General features: G+C 47.5%; 1 protein-coding gene across 1 annotated transcript in view; it reads right to left on the minus strand.

Moving 5' to 3' along the window:
- The window catches only part of me1 (malic enzyme 1, NADP(+)-dependent, cytosolic), a 113,794-nt gene that overhangs the window by 41,288 nt on the left and 60,885 nt on the right, over positions 1–11,621 (minus strand). The window lies entirely within an intron of this gene.

The following is an 11,621-nucleotide window of genomic DNA, read 5'->3' on the forward strand; positions in this document are numbered from 1 at the left end:
ACACAGGAAACTAAGCCACGAGTCAAACTGTCCCGAACGCTGGTAACATCAGACAGGAATGAGAGGGAAAATGTGAAGGATGGAGAAAAACACGTCTCATAAAAGAAAAGAAAAGAAAAAAAAACAGCAGAAAAGAGAAGTCCTGTAAGCTGCAGCTGGGCCTATGCTCTAGTTTACCAGCCTAAGGCTCTTACAAATGGCCTGATTCACATAATATCTGAGACTCTAGCCTCACAGAGCAGTAATGTGCTGTGTCATGCTTGATGGTCTGGAAAACAGTGGAAAATTCCCCGGGGTTATTTTTATATATAAACATGGAAAACTCCATTAAAAATCAATACAAACACTCCGGGACTGTGAAAAGGTGTGCTGAGACCCCCCCGGACCAGAATGAGGTCCATCCAGAAGGAAGCTGGTGTCGCGTTTCTGTTAACGGAGATTGGGAAAAGCTTTTCCGTGAGACATCCTGTAGTATTACGGAGTTAAGAGGGGTCAGGCCGGGGTCAGGCCCGGGGTTTCGGGGTGAAGGCGATCCGATTAAGGCCCTGGGGCCTGTACACAGCAGACTAAAGGAGTACACAGCACAGCACAGCACTGAGGCCTACATCCATTGCCTAGGAAACAGGGCTGAGCAATTAACCGGAAATGTATCAAAATAGTGTGACGAATATTGGCAGGTCTTAGACCCCGCCCTGTTTGGTGTGCCTGTGCTCTCTACCGCTCTCTCTCTCTATTCCTGTTGAGCAGGTGTTGGTGTTCAGGTGTGCCTGATTGGCAGGACTATAAATCCCCTGCGTCCACAACAGCCAGGCCCGGCTTCCTCCTCCTGGCATTTGGCTTTCGTTGTCCTTCGGTTGTTAAACCCCTAGACTGATTTTGCATGACACTTTTGGTTTCCTTCCATTATACTGACTTGCACTACACCACGTTATCATTTAGTCTCTGTTAAACTAACCTTTAATTAATAAATTATCTTCATTATTATGGAATCAGCGTGTGGCCTCCCCTTTCATGTTTCATGCATCGAGCCGGCATGTCACATATGGGGGCTCGTCCGGGATCTGAACTCGGGAAGTCTCGCAGGATAGTCTGGGATTCAGTCCGAATGAATTAGTATTTGCACATAAGGTTCGCGGTCCACTGTCCGTTTTAAAAGATGGTTTGCAGGAATCGGACCCTCCAGTTAACCTCATTGATTTTGTTCATGGTTTCCGTCGCAGGTTGTTTTTGTCTGGGCAGTGTGCAAAAACTAACCTGATAAAATCTCAGGCACGGATGAAAAAAGTTTTCGACCGTCATGCAGAGGCAAGACTGTTCACTCCGGGGGACCAGGTATTGGCGTTGTTGCCAATCCCTGGCTCACCGTTTCGTGCACGGTTTTCGGGCCCTTATGCTGTGGTTCGTCAAGTCACTGAGCAGGATTATTTAATTGCTACACCAAATCGAAAGAAGTCGTCTCAGCTGTGTCACATAAATTTATTGAAACGGTATTACACTCCATCGTCCCGAAGTGATGGAGATGAGGTTAAGACTGCTGCTCTGGCAGTCGGGGGTACGGTTTCTCCTCCCCTGAGGGTGGCAGCCGAGGGGGAGGAGGAGGGTGGCCCTGACGACTGTTTACTGTTGCCACGTCTGAAAAATTCAGAAATGTTGAACATCTTGATGGCCTTTTGGGTCATATGTCCGATGAACAGAGGGGTGAATTAAAATCCCTGATTTTATCCTATTCGTCATTATTTTCCGATGTACCGACATGCACGAATGCTATTGAGCACGATATAGACGTTGGTGGGGCTGATCCAATAAGGCAGCGGTTCTACCGCGTTCCACCAGCCAAACAGAAAATTCTGGAGGGTGAGGTCCAGTATTTACTTGGAAATGGTCTGGCAAAACCGTCGTATTCTAGTTGGGCGTCACCATGCTTACTGGTAGCAAAACCAGATAGTACGTTTAGATTCTGTACAGATTATCGCAAAGTGAACATGGTAACGAAGCCCGACTCCTTTCCACTTCCTCGGATAGAGGACTGCGTAGACCGTGTAGGTTCAGCAAAATTTGTTACAAAGTGTGACTTACTCAAAGGTTATTATCAAATCCCGTTAACGCCGAGGGCGCAGGAGATCTCTGCTTTTGTCACTCCGTCGGGCCTGTACTCATACAACGTTATGAGTTTTGGATTACGTAACGCGCCCTCAAGTTTCCAGCGCTTGATGAACCGTGTAATATCGGGGCTTGAGGGTTGCGCCGTTTATTTAGACGACGTTGTAACAGTGAGTGATACCTGGCCTTCACATTTGTCTAGATTGGCGGCGTTATTTGAGAGATTCTTGGCGGCCAACCTTACCGTAAATTTAGCGAAATGTGAATTTGCGCAGGCTACGGTGGTTTATCTGGGGAAGGTGGTGGGGCAGGGAGAGGTACGACCGGTACGGGCCAAAGTGATGGCCATTGACAGTTTCCCACCTCCTTCAACAAAAAAAGAGTTGATGCGATTTTTAGGCATGGTCGGATATTATCGGAGTTTTTGTTCAAATTTTTCCACAGTGGTTGCACCCCTCACCAATTTGTTAAAGGGCAAGGTTCAATTTTGTTGGACTGACGAGTGCCAACGCGCTTTTGATAATGCCAAACTGTTGCTCACCACTGCGCCTGTCCTGGCTGCTCCCCAGCTTGACTGTCCGGTTAAAATCCATGTGGATGCCAGCCAAGTTGGGGCAGGTGCAGTGCTGTTACAATCAGATGTTAATGGTATAGACCGTCCAGTTTGTTACTTTTCAAAAAAGTTTAATGGCTACCAACTCAACTATTCGACAATCGAGAAAGAAGCGCTGGCCTTGGTGTGGGCTCTTCAGCACTTCGACGTATATGTGGGTGGGGGAGTTCATCCAGTGGTCGTGTTCTCAGATCACAATCCACTGACCTTTCTACATTCACTACAGAATCCGAATCAACGCCTGATGCGTTGGGCGTTGTTTTTGCAACCGTATGACTTACAGATTCACCATATTCGGGGCGTGGATAACGTTTTGGCAGATGCGTTGTCCCGCGGCCTGGGTATGGTGGGATAGGTTGATTGTCTGTTTCACTCATTTCTCTCCTCTCCTGTATCTCTGCTCCTGTCCCGCTTAGATTACTTTTCCAGGCGCCGGAATTGCTGTGGGTCAGGAGGTTTGGTGGCTGGTGAGCGTGAGGAGTGGTGAGAGTATGCATGGTGGGGTTTACATCTGACCCTAGTAGTGAGTGTTGAGTGGATGTGACCACGGTGATGGGTGAGTGGGTTGTATATGTCCTGGTATTTGGGACTGGGATGGTCTATGTGTTTTGTGAAAGGGATGTTTGATGTTACAGTATGTACAGAATCCCATTTAGGTAGGCTTCTGTCTTAAGGGGGGGGATATGTGACGAATATTGGCAGGTCTTAGACCCCGCCCTGTTTGGTGTGCCTGTGCTCTCTACCGCTCTCTCTCTCTATTCCTGTTGAGCAGGTGTTGGTGTTCAGGTGTGCCTGATTGGCAGGACTATAAATCCCCTGCGTCCACAACAGCCAGGCCCGGCTTCCTCCTCCTGGCATTTGGCTTTCGTTGTCCTTCGGTTGTTAAACCCCTAGACTGATTTTGCATGACACTTTTGGTTTCCTTCCATTATACTGACTTGCACTACACCACGTTATCATTTAGTCTCTGTTAAACTAACCTTTAATTAATAAATTATCTTCATTATTATGGAATCAGCGTGTGGCCTCCCCTTTCATGTTTCATGCATCGAGCCGGCATGTCACAATAGCAAAGTCCAAAAGAGTGTAAATATGTGTAGAGTAAGAAAAAGTAAAATTATAAATAAATAAATAAAAACATGCAATGTGAATAATTGTACATTAGTTATTATGTATGTGGATGTGAATCATCAATTCTGTATGGAGTGCCAGAAGTGTCCCCTTTGGCCTTTTCATGTGTTACTGTATGTTACTGTATGTTCAATAACGTCTTCTCCTGTGTGTTCAGTTGAGACCCTTGTGCTACTGGGGGCTATGCTATGGCAACACAACTATGCCTGTAGTTACCGTGGAGATGTAGCCTCTGAGCTGAACTGAAAGAGAGGAAGGAGAGAGAGAGAGAGAGAGAACAGAACAGTAGAGAGAGAGAGAAAGAGAGAGAGAGAGAGAGAGAGAGAATCAGAACAGTAGAGAGAGCGAGTTTAAGAGAATCAGGATTTAAGAGACTGAGCAGAAGGTGTTAAAGACAGACACAGACAGACACACAGACAGACAGACAAACTGACTGACTGACTGACTGACTGAAAGTATACAATGTGAGAATGAGTGTGGGTGGAACTGGGGGGAAGGAGGATGGTGGTCAGCCATGGTGATCCATGGCCACTTAGACAGTGGACCATCAGAGACATGCAGCAAAGGCCACTTTACACACTGCAGAGAAAAGCAGACTGCATATTGGCACCGACAAGATACAGTCTGCTTTCAACGTTTGATTACTTACAGTAGATTCCATTGTTTTCTATTTGACACCGCACACCACAGGCAAAACCTTTCCACAGAAAGTGTCGATGCACTCATGTCGGCAACTATATGTGGTGCCCTAAAGAGAGAGAGGAAGTACACACACTTGCACGCACGCATATTCACACTCTCTTTTTTCCCTCCCTCTTTTCCACAAACACACACTCACACACCCTTAACCCTGTTTGGATGTGCGCCGCTGGTAGAAGGTTTGCCCAGAGTCCCTTTGGCATTTGCACAGCTGTGGGCAGAGTGAAGGATTAATGTAAGGTCAGCGTGCGGCATGTGGAACGCTCTCTGTGAGTGTTTGCTGCCAGTGACCAGGGGGGTTATGGGGCCATCCAGCACCTGTCAATCGCTCTGGCAAAGCACCATGGGAAGGGAGGGAAACTGGGACGTGATTCGGGGGAAGAGAACGGGGTCAAGCTTTGGAAGGGTCAGTCCATGGAAACGTAAATGGACTCACTCGTTGGAAGGCCTGAGCGTCTATAGGAAGAGATTTAGAAGACTGTGGTCACTTCACAACGGAACAGCTCTGGCACACACACCTCCTCACTAATACAGCTCACTGTGTCTTTGACATACCGTATAGGATTAGGAATGTGCCTTTATTTATGGAAAGCATGGGATGAAATGACAGGTCTGCACAATACCCTGAAGGTTTGCAGTCTGAAAGCAAAGCCATTCCAACTATTCTCCTGTCAGCAAAACAAATTAAATCAGCATCATGAATCAATCAGAGCATTACATCAGGAGAAAATCAATAATGATCAGTGTTAAGCAGTGAATTTGATTTTTTTTATCAGTTTCCTAGAAATTCATTTTATGATGTAATGTTTTAAACTGCTGTTGAATGTCTGCTAAACTGTAGTTCCTCCAGTCACTTTCTCACTCATTCTCATCTTTCCCTCGCTCTCTCTTTCTCTCTCTCTCTCTTCCCCTCCCTCCCTCTCTCTATCTATCACTCACACACTCACACACACACACACTCTTGAAAGAGTGAGCGAGAAGGTTAACTGACAGCTCACGGCAAGTATCCAATCACAGCCTGAGCTTCAACCACCGACACCACCGACACCTCACTTGTCTCCTGCTGGAATATTCCACGGCCACATCCAGAGCAGAACCAGAACCTGGGTCACACATCTGGGTCAGAGGGAGTGGGTGGGCCCACCTGGCAGAACCTTAGTCTTGGACCTAAGGCCAGATGAAAGTTATCTAACAGCACATAAACACCAACAGCACATCAAACACATGAACTTCCTGTCAACCTAGCAACCAAGGCTGTGTAGGAGGCTGAGTAAGTGCTGACCGCCTGCGCGGAAGTGTGTTTGGAAAATATGGAGGCAGGCAGCAGTACACAGGACAGCAAAGGATCTAGGTCTGGATCCTATAACGCTAACAGCCGTGAGGGGGGGGGGTTGGGGAGGGTCTGGCCAAGCGCTTGACCCACACCTGATCCTGTAGAAAAAAGCCCCTGAGAGGGAGAGTCAGGGTTATCGTTTAGCGTGACGCATAGACAAACAGCACCCCAGCAGCACTGACCCACAGCAACAGCATGGGGTTCCAGAGAGCAGTGGCTACTGACTGACAAACAATCCTGCACAAACAACCCTGGAGAGAGGTAGAGTGTGTGTGTGTGTGTGTGTGTTTCTGTGTGTGTGTGTGTGTGTGTGTGTGTGTGTGTGTGTGTGTGTGTGTGTGTGTGCGCGCGTGTGAGTGTGTGTGTGCGTGTGAAAGTGTTTCTTAATACAGGCACATTGATGGATGTAGGGTGTGACAAACATCTGCACTGTTTGCTTGTGGTTTAAACCCAGGTCTACATCCTTCAGTCTAATCCCCGCAAGAATGACATAATTCTGAACTAGACAAATTAACCAGGTAGCAAAATATCATTAAAATGATTAGAGTTGATTTTTGACCAAGACATGTCATAAACCTATAAACCATGTCAAGACCTATTGGCTTTATGGATCATTAGGATAGCATTAAATCTAAAACAAAAGGCTGACAATAGCTTTTAGGGTTTTTTGATGGTGAAAATCAAAAGTAGTGACTAGCAAAAAAAGACAAAATTTACAATTCTTCTTGCTAAGATAATCACAAAGCTGTTGCTGTCAAAGCATTTAGATACTTATTCTGGTGAGCATAATTGCTGGTTAAAGCAATTACCGCCATAATTGCTTAGCAAACACCGCCACGTATTATGCAACCGTTAGCCTAGCATTGCGTAACACACGCCGGTCTGGTTGAGTCAGGCTCCTTGCTGCTTGCCATGTGTCCAGGAGGATGGCTAGGACAGTAACCCGACGCGGGTGTCCGTCTGTCTATAGATAGCAGACCAAGACATGGACACGTCCCAAAGAAAGTGTAACCCCACACTGGGCTAACGGCACTGAGGGGGCCCCCTCTCCTCCTTAAGAGGAGGATCCCAGGATTGAGATTCCCAGATAATTTCCATTTGGATGCAGATTAAAACGTCTCTCCTCCTCACAGGCCCTACCTCCTCTCTCCCCCCAGTCCTGTTTAGATATCTGTCTAGATCACAATTTAGCTTTCTCTCTCTCTTTCTCTCTCTCTCTTTATCTATCTTTCTCTCTCTCGCCCTCTCTGTCTCTCTCTCATTCTCTCTCTCTCTCTCTCTCTCTCTCTCTCGCTCTGTCTATTCCATTCTCTAAAATTGGATCGAGTCTGAGGATAGAATATCCTTCAATCAGTCTCTCTTTCTTTCTCCATCTTTGCTTCTCTCAGTCTAAACATTTGCCATTTGCTCTGTGTTCACGCTGGGCATATGTCTGAGTGTGTGTGTGTGTGTGTATTAGACAGACAGACAGAGAGAGAGAGAGAGTGAGGAGAGTGTGTGTGTGTGTGTGTGACAGAGAAATAGAGTGGATGAGTGAGAGGGACAAAGTCTTTATGTGTGTTTCCCTGGCAAGCATGTGGAAGCATGTGTGACATGACTCAGTGTTTATGCTCGTCACGTCCCTGCAACCCCCCCCCCCCCAACACACACACACACACACACACACACACACTCTCCCACCCCAACACTCTTCTCTCCCCTCCACTCTACCCTGCCCTGCGGAGTTGGCATCCCCAGCTGGTGTTCTCACAGGGCTCCAGGGGAATACCACAATGGCCTCGTTTATTCAGGACATCACCACAAGTGGCCATTAACAACCAAACCAGCAGAGCTGGACGCCATTGTGCCCTCCGAGGAGAAAAAGCACGAGATCGGAGAGAAAATCTCCTGAATGCAGTGCTTTCAGGGCGCTCTTTTTACACCTGACCTATTCAGCATGGAGGAGTCGGGGCCGGGAGGAGAGGAGAGGAGAAGAGAGGAGGCTGAAGGACTGGCTGTTAGCAGATGTACTTCACAAGTCCTTGAATGTTATCGCACTCATTCCCCTCTTTTCAGCTGGAGCGGAGCTGGCTCCATAAAAATTGCCCAAAGTGCACGGCTAACCTTTTAAAAGCCTTTAACACGAGCTCCAGAGCTTTCGCAACACGAGAACATGAAATAACAAAGGACGTTGCCCTCCACGTACACACAAGCACACACAAACACACACTCACATTCAGTCTGGTGTTGAGCAATCCAAGACAAGCCCCTCTCAATCCCTCTTCCTGGCCCACAGTGAAACTAAATTAAGTGATGCATTACACACAGTCCTGAAATGTGGACAACAAAAACAACGTGGACGTGCTCTAGTAGTCTACCCTCCTCTAGACTGACCATTTAAAAAGGATGACAAAAGACAAAAGCATTCCATCGCAGCCAGGTCTTGGTAGTCCGAGTCGCCCCCGCTCCTCTCCAAGGCTGGCACAGCGAAGCACGCTGGTCTGGCACGTCGCGAGTCTCTGCCACGCGGACACAGTGGTGGTCGTTTGGGTTGGTGACAGGGCAAATACTTCTGCCCATCTCCCCTTCCAAGCCCAACACTCTGTGTCACGAGGCCATCCACGTGTGTCCTTTGTGACGTTAACCGGCCTCCTGGCCTCTGCTCCTGGCCCTCTTAAGGGAGCCTACGTACTCACTTCCATGACACACAGAGCACAGGTCAAACACCAGTTCCTTCCAGGGTGGATGTAGTTTTTGGATTGGACTGACCAGGACTATGGAATAACATATCCATATTTCCATTAGTCTAGTTTGTGTGAGAGTTAACAGAGAAATTACCAAGGACAAGCGTGAGCAAAGAAAAATAAGCGCAAACAAGAGGAAAATGTCAAATGATTCCCAGCATGCACTGCTCCCCCAAGCACCTGCACATGAGAGTATTTACACTGAATGAGCTTGTTTAAAGAGGGCTGCTGAGGTCGATTTGATCATTGAAGTCATGATTGAAGTCAAAGTCAATCAGTAACATCATTGTCAATTGATCTGTACAACTGTATGTACAAGACAGAGGACTGAGACGGCATTTCTCTCAGGCCCACAGTAGGGTACAACACAATAGTACAGCGACACTGTAAGAGATAAAAATTACAGCATATAAAAAGTACAAAAAAACTACAAGTGTTTACAAAAAAGCAGCAGGGAACATGATAGGTTTAATCAAGCAGTATCAAGCAGTAGCAGTCAGCTGCCTGTGCTGCTGCTTGGAGCGTCTGGCCTCCATCTTTAATGGATTTGCCCAGGGCCACTGCGATGCATCTGCGCTTCACCCCCTCAGTTCATCAGGCACATCTCAGCCTCCAGCACACACATGAGAAAACCATCGAAAAACACTTGCCAAGGAGAGACGAATAAAACTTTTACAGCCTCTGCTACAGTCGTTTTGAAGTAAAACAACATAACACTAAATGGAGGATGGGAATGGCAAGCTCTGAAATGAACTCTGGAGACATTTTGACACTGAGAGACCCACAGAGAGAACACAAGACAGAGGGAGAGACAGGCAGTGAGAGAAAAGGGAGAGACAGGGTGAAGTGAGGGAGAGACAGGCAGTGAGAGAAGAGAAAGAGACAGAAAGAATGTTAGGTGAAGAGAGGGGGGGCAGTGAGAGAAAGTTAGACAGACGGAGTGCTGAATAGTGAAAGAACATTAGATGGAAAGAGAGAAGAGAAGAGAAGGAAAGAGAAGAGGGGGAAGAGAAGAGAAGAAGGGGAAGAGAAGGGAAGAAAAGAGAAGAGGGGGAAGAAAAGAGAAGAAGGGGAAGAGAAGGGAAGAGAAGAGAAGAGGGGGAATAAAAGAGAAGAGAAGGGAACTATACATGGGGGGAGGTGGTGGACAAATTAAATGGAGGGAGAGCTGGATAGTAAGTAAAACAAACCTAGAAAAGGACAGAACAAAAGAAGTGAAAGAAAAGAAGAGAAGAGAGTGTGTATGTGACAGAGAGAGAGAGAGAGAGAGAGAGAGAGAGAGAGAGAGAGAGGCAGAGAAAATCTGACTGTGTGCCAGTTCTGTGCCATATTTGAGTGGTTTCTGTCCCGGGTCAACAGCTCCAGTATGTGCTATTGAGTCACGGCTGCAGATAAGAGGATAGAAATAGGGGGAAGAGAGAGGGGAGAGAGGGAGAGAGAGAGAGAGAGAGAGAGAGAGAGAGAGAGTGTGAGTGAGAGAGAGAGAGAGAAAGACAGATAAAACCAATGGCCTTTGACCACAACATGGCAGCGAAAAAGACTGACAGTACATTATTCAAAACATGAGGTTGACCCAACTCTGATAGAGTTGCAGCTTCCCTTTCGAGAACAAACAATAACAAATGAACTAATGGCTCTGCAGCAGAGAGGAAAGAACAAACTCAGCTTCGCCTCAGGTTAAGACAAACACCAACGCGGTCAGGATGGCAAAAAGGCCTCACAGGTACTCGAGCTAAACGTCAACCACAACATTTACTCACTGGGCTGCTATTTGGCCTTGCGGCCTCCTGAGGCAGAGAAAACAAAGGAAGCAAGCAGATTAGGAAACAATGAAAACTGCACCCTCCCGTTATGAGGTAGTCACATTGTTTGCTGGCCACAGCGTGATTGCTGCTTATTAGGGGCTAATCAAACCACTCTGGTCCATGATTAATTTAATACTGGCGAGTTCAAAGGCTGTGAGAGAGGGGGGATGGGGGGGGGGGGGGTCGAGTCCAAGCAGGGCTGGGGTTGTCTTGCCCCCACCTGGGGTCTGCTAAACCCCTGGGGCAGATGTGCACATGGGCTGTGAGTGGGAAGATGCTGGCAGGACAGGCGCGTCAGTGGGAGTTTTGAAGAGCCAATGGAAGAATCTAGCATGAGCTAGACAAACACTGCAATCTCTCTCTCTCTCTGCTTTTTCCTTTCTCTTGATGCCTCTCCCTTTCTTCTTTCATTCTTCATGCTTAACATTCTCTTTTTCCTTACTTTCCTCCCTCTCTACTTCCAGACTGATATCAACACCTCTGTTTGGGCATATTCCCAAGGCTTGCTAACTACCCTCTCTCTCTCTCTCTCTCTCTCTCTCTCTCTCTCTCTCTCTCTCTCTCTCTCTCTCTCTCTCTCTCTCTCTCTCTCTCTCTCTCTCTCTCTCTCTCTCTCTCCTCTCTCTCTCTCTCTCTCTCTCTCTCTCTCTCTCTCTCTCTCTCTCTCTCTCTCTCTCTCTCTCTCTCTCTCTCTCTCTCTCATACTGTACACACACACACACACACACACACACACACACACACACACACACACACACACACACACACTCTCTCATATCAACCCACACACACACTCACACATACACATGTACATACATACACACATACATACTTTGTCTGCCTCTCTTCTCTTTCCCCATCATCCAAGGCAGAGTACAGACACAGCCCCCCTTCCTCCCTCAGTGGTCACTCCGAGCGCCAGCGACCAGTTGAGTTGCCCGCGCTGCAAAGGATCACGTTTCTACTCCTGCTGAACCGCCTGCCCTTTTCCATAAAACCTGGCCAGCCGAGATGAACACCGCCACTGACCTCGGAAAAACCCAGAACACCTATCCGCCACAGTCATCTACCATTACCCCCCCGCCCCTAGTCTGCTTGACTCAAATGAGACTATTATCGCAAATGAGACTATCCCCATCTTAGAAAACACACACACACGCACACGCGCACGCGCACGCGCACGCGCACACGCACACGCACGCGCACACGCACACGCA

This window comes from Alosa pseudoharengus, unplaced genomic scaffold (genome assembly GCF_046254945.1).
Source record: "Alosa pseudoharengus isolate Yale_2024_CS ecotype anadromous, Long Island Sound unplaced genomic scaffold, YU_APseudo_1.1 YU_APseudo_1.1_scf_12, whole genome shotgun sequence".
In the NCBI taxonomy this organism is placed as follows: domain Eukaryota; kingdom Metazoa; phylum Chordata; class Actinopteri; order Clupeiformes; family Clupeidae; genus Alosa; species Alosa pseudoharengus.